Source organism: Hemitrygon akajei, chromosome 25 (assembly GCF_048418815.1).
Source record: "Hemitrygon akajei chromosome 25, sHemAka1.3, whole genome shotgun sequence".
Classification (NCBI taxonomy): domain Eukaryota; kingdom Metazoa; phylum Chordata; class Chondrichthyes; order Myliobatiformes; family Dasyatidae; genus Hemitrygon; species Hemitrygon akajei.
Window position 1 is genome coordinate 1,481,033 of NC_133148.1, and position 5,561 is coordinate 1,486,593.

The following is a 5,561-nucleotide window of genomic DNA, read 5'->3' on the forward strand; positions in this document are numbered from 1 at the left end:
GGGCAGCTTTACAAGTTAAGTGGAACACCTTTTTAGAAAAATGGTACAGGATACCGGAGGCTGCGCCCCACGTAACGTTGTTGGTAAACAAGGGATATCAGTCTAAAGATTTAGGACCTTTAGTTAAGAGTGCTGAAACCGTAACAGTGTGGAGGAAAATCACGCCAGAGGTGTGGATATCAGAAGACAACAATAGCATTAAAATAATGGTAAGTGTAGATATGGTAGGGACAGTGAGAGAGGTCGAAATAACTCCCCACCCACACCTGCCCTTGCTGGGAAAGGAAAGAGGCCAGCAGAAAGATAAAAGGTTAGATGAGTTGCCGTCTATTCTGTGGTCACAGCATGACACGGACGTAGGGAAAATAAAAACAGCTAGTCCAGTAGAAATAAGGTTGAAAAGGGGAGCAATTCCACCCAGGAAACCACAATACCCTCTAAGACCAGAAGCAGAAGGGGGAATAGTGTCGACAGTGCAGGGGTTGCTTGAAATAGGAGTGCTTAAAAGAACAAATAGTCCATGCAATACCCCGTTGCTGCCGGTCTTAAAAACAGATAAATCTAAGTGGAGATTGGTGCATGATTTGCGAGCGGTAAATGATGTGGTAGAGGACTGGCCAGCGGTAGTCCCCAACCCACACACGCTTTTGACTAATATTCCACCAGAAGCAAGTTACTTTTCAGTGATTGATTTGTGTTCGGCTTTCTTCAGCATTCCTCCGGCCGATCAGTGTCAGTATCTGTTTGCATTTACTTACAGAGGTGCTCAGTATACCTGTACCAGAATGCCGCAAGGTTTTAAACATTCACCACACATTTTTAATCAGGTGTTGAAGGCAAACCTAGAGGGCATGCCATTGGGAAGTACATTGTTACAGTATGTGGATGACCTGTTGATTTGCTCCCACAGCGAGGAACAGTGTGAGCAGGACACTATAACTCTGTTAGAGAAGCTGGCGCACGGAGGACATAAAGTATCCAAAACGAAACTGCAATTTTGTACGCAGTAAGTGGAATACTTAGGCAGGGTAATATCCAAGGGAGTGAAGGCGATAGCACCAGATCAGATTGAGGCAATAACTAAGGCCCCAAAACCCCAGACTGTAGGGCAGATGATGACGTTTTTGGGAATGGCAGGGTACAGCTCAGATTGGATAGGAGAATATGCTGAGATTGTGGCACCTTTGAGAAAGATAATGAAAGAAGCAGGACATACCAATTTGAAGAACGGCTTACAGTGGACTGGAGAGGCGGAGATAGCTGTCAATACCATTAAGCAGGAATTACAGTCAGCACCAGCATTAGCTTTGCCTGACTATGAGAAGGTTTTTCATTTGTATGTATCCAACTGACAGGAGGGTTACGTCACAGCGGTTCTAACACAGGAGACAGGCACAGGAAAAGCAAAGCAGCCGATAGCATACTACAGTACGAGACTAGATGAGGTGGCTCAGGGGTATCCACCCTGTTATCAGGGATTGGCGGCGCTGTACTATGCATATGAAAAGGCATCATCTGTAACCCTGGGCTATCCTGTGACTGTACACACACCACAAAGTAGCAGAATTGCTGGAAAGAGGGAACTTTGTGCTGACGCCAGCCAGGATAGCAGCGCATCAGATGCTATTGACATTTCCAGACAACTATACAGAGATGCACTACCAGTAACATAGCCGATTTTGTCCCTCTGGACTATGAACGAGAACCCCATGATTGTGTAGGGAAGACGATGACATTTGCCAAATTGAGAGCAGATTTACAGTCAGAACCACTAGAGGATGCAGATAAAAAGGTTCAGTTCGCAGATGGCTCTTGTTATAGGGATTATGATGGAAATCATGCAGGGTTCACAGTAGTGCAGCAGGATCAGTCGAGCTGTAAGATTATTAGGATGGAGTCCTGTCCCCAAACGTGTTCTGCCCAACTAGCAGAAATCAAAGCCCTGACAGCTGCGTGTGAAATGATGGAAGGTGAGAAAGTAGACATCTATACTGATTCGGCATATGCTCATGGAGTATGCCATTTGTTCGGAATGGTGTGGAAGCAGAGAGGTTTTTAAAAAAGTAATGGAGATCCCATACAACATTGTCAGCAAATTCTAGACTTAATAAAAGCCATAATGAAACCTAAAGCATTGGCTATAGTAAAATGCCAGGCACACAAAAAGGGAAATGATGTAATAACAAAGGGAAATCAAGCTGCGGACGAGGCAGCCAGAAAAGCGTCTGGGTGTACATCAGCTGTCATTGCCCCCCAGGTAAGCCTAACTCCAGAACCTGAGGTAGAGGACCTAATTGAAATACAAGGTAAGCCAACTTTGGCAGAACAGACAATGTGGAGAAAAAGGGGGGCCAAGCAGAACCCGGAAGGCTTGTGGAGCACGGAAGACGGTTTGTTGATAGCACCCACCCCTCTACTGACGATTCTGATTTCAGAAGTGCATGGGATGGACCATTGTGCAAGGGGGGAAGTGATGAAGAAAATAAAGAAGGATGGTTTTTGGTCACCTTATTTACAGGCTTCAGTGGACTTTGTCTTGTCACAGTGCGAGGTATGCGCACAGAATAATGTTCGGAAGGGAATTACAACCCCAATAGGTCACATTCCTGTACCTGAAGGACCATTTAAACATCCAGTGATCGATTATGTAGACATGACAAAGACAGTGAGAGGGAAAAGATGCATGCTGGTAGTAATTGATCGATTTAGCAGATGGGTGGAGGTGGTACCTTCAAGAGATCAAGGGGCAAAGACAGTGGTAAAATTTCTGACAAATGAAGTGATCCCAAGGTTTGGAATACCTACAGAAGTTAGCTCAGACAATGGTTCAGCTTTTATCCAGAAAGTGGTCAAACTGGTACTACAGGCGCTGAGGATAAAGCAAAGATTTGGATGTGTATACCACCCTCAGTCGCAGGGCATGGTAGAGAGAATTAAGGGAACACTGAAAGCCAAACTAAACAAAATTTGTGCAGACACTAAACTTAATTGGGTCGATGCTTTACCGTTAGCATTGATGAGTTACCGCATGCAAACTAATCGAATGACATGCCTGACACTGCATGAGATTGCTGCAGGCTGGGAAGCTATCATACCTGTGATAGGGGTAAGCAAAAGTGTTGAATGGATAAACTATATATACTACAATCAACAGAGATTCATCAACTACACCGAAGATGCACTGGAGGCCTTAGGGCAACAGCTAGATGCAACTAGCAGGATGGCGTGGCAAAACAGACAGGTACTGGATTGGCTTTTGGCAGAAAAAGGGTGTGTGTGTGTGTAATGTTTGGAGAACAATGCTGCACTTTCATACCGAACAATACTAGCCCAGAAGGGTCTTTCACCAGAGCAATGAATAAATTAAAGAATCTGCGGGCGGAGGTCAAACAGAATGCAGGATTTGAACATCAGTTCTTTGATTGGTTGGAAAGTAGACTCGGAGGATGGGGAGCATGGCTGACTAAAATAGCAATAACTGTCAGTATTGTATTGTTGAGCTGTGCGTTTGTGCTGTGCTGTTTTCTTCCTTGTCTCAAATCTCTTATAGTGCGTGCCGCAACCAAACAATTTCCAATGCTCGTGGCAGTTACTGAAGCAAGCATAGTGGAGAAAGAAACACCGAAAATGTATCGTTACAGCCTACAACACCTACAGTATGAACGAGAGCAAAACGACAGTGTGGGAGTAGATTGTAAGGACTTCTGAGTCTTTTTCCCTGTCTCAGGTACAGAGGGACAGGTTTTTGGCTCAGCGGCCCAGGGTAACAGGGAGAGAATACTTAGAGGTCTTGGCGCAGAAAATTATAGTTTAACCCAAGATTTGGGAATAAGTGCTTGAGTTTATTGGGGCTTTTGTGCACAGACTCTTAGTCTTTTCTCTGTGTGAGACCCTCTGGGTCTCGAAGGGGGAATATATTGGAGTATAAAAGTATAAATTTTGCTGTGTTACCAAAACTATGTAATCAGTTTTGAAACTTGCTATTTGCTATGCATGTACCCAATTTAGTAGGAGAATGAAATCCTAAGAATGTAGAAGACAATGATGTGTTAATGAGAGGTAGCTAAGAGATGTAGATTAGAACATTATTAAGTCACGAAATCTTAAGAATGTAGAAGACAATGGTGTGTTAATGAGAGGTAGCTAAGAGATGTAGATTAGAACATGATTAAGTCAATGGGTAGAAACAATAGTGGCAGGATGTACGTGTGATACGCAACTATAGACCGATTGCATATGCTAATGCAACTGGACCAGGAGATTACTATAAAGAATGCTGTGTCCTGGGATCGGTGGGCAATCAGCGACTAGCTCAATGACTGTCTCAGCTTTGATTTGCAAATTAAAGTTTAACCCTTCTTGAAGAATCTTCTCAAAGATTACAGAGAGACATTGATAGGATGCAAAAGTGGGCTGAGAAGTGGCAGATGGAGTTCATCCCAGAGAAGTGTGAGGTGGTACACTTTGGAAGGACAAACTCCGAGGCAGAGTACAAAGTAAATGGCAGGATACTTGGTAGTGTGGAGGAGCAGAGGGATCTGGGGGTACATGTCCACAGATCCCTGAAAGTTGCCTCACAGGTAGATAAGCTAGTTAGGAAAGCTTATGGGGTGTTAGCTTTCATAAGTCGAGGGATAGAGTTTAAGAGTCGCGATGTAATGATGCAGCTCTATAAAACTCTAGTTAGGCCACACTTAGAGTACTGTGTCCAGTTCTGGTCGCCTCACTATAGGAAGGATGGGGAAGCATTGGAAAGGGTACAGAGGAGATTTACCACGATGCTGCCTGGTTTAGAGAGTATGCATTATGATCAGAGATTAAGAGAGCTCGGGGTTTACTCTTTGGAGAGAAGGAGGATGAGAGGAGACATGATAGAGGTGTACAAGATATTAAGAGGAATAGACAGAGTAGACAGCCAGCGCCTCTTCCCCAGGGCACCACTGCTCAGTACAAGAGGACATGGCTTTAAGGTAAGGGGAGGGAAGTTCAGGGGGGATATTAGAGGAAGGCTTTTCACTCAGAGAATGGTTGGTGCGTGGAATGCACTGCCTGAGTCAGTGGTGGAGACAGATACACTAATGAAGTTTAAGAGACTACTAGACAGGTATATGGAGGAATTTAAGGTGCGGGGTTACATGGGAGGCAGGGTTTGTGGGTCGGCAAAACATTGTGGGCCGAAGGGCCTGTAATGTGCTGTACTATTCTATGTTCTATGTTCTAAATACCTGGTGATCCTGCAGGCGCGGCGAAGCCACGATGAGGCCACGGGAAGGCTGAACATCTAAGTACCTCCAAACGGTGAGACACGTCCTCAAAAGCCAACTGAATGGAAAGCAGAAGTTCAGAGCCATCTGCTTATTCGACCTGCTGGTTATCAGTTAACGAGCCGTAGTAGAATACTGGCCAAAGAACGAACTGAAAGCTGCTGACATCATCACCGGAAACTACTTACAATACATGGAGGATTTCATCCAAATTCCAACGTCGATCGACTGTACACCCGCTGGAATAAAGGTGGACGAGTACTTATTGGTGTCAAGGCCACAGTCCGGGAAGAAATA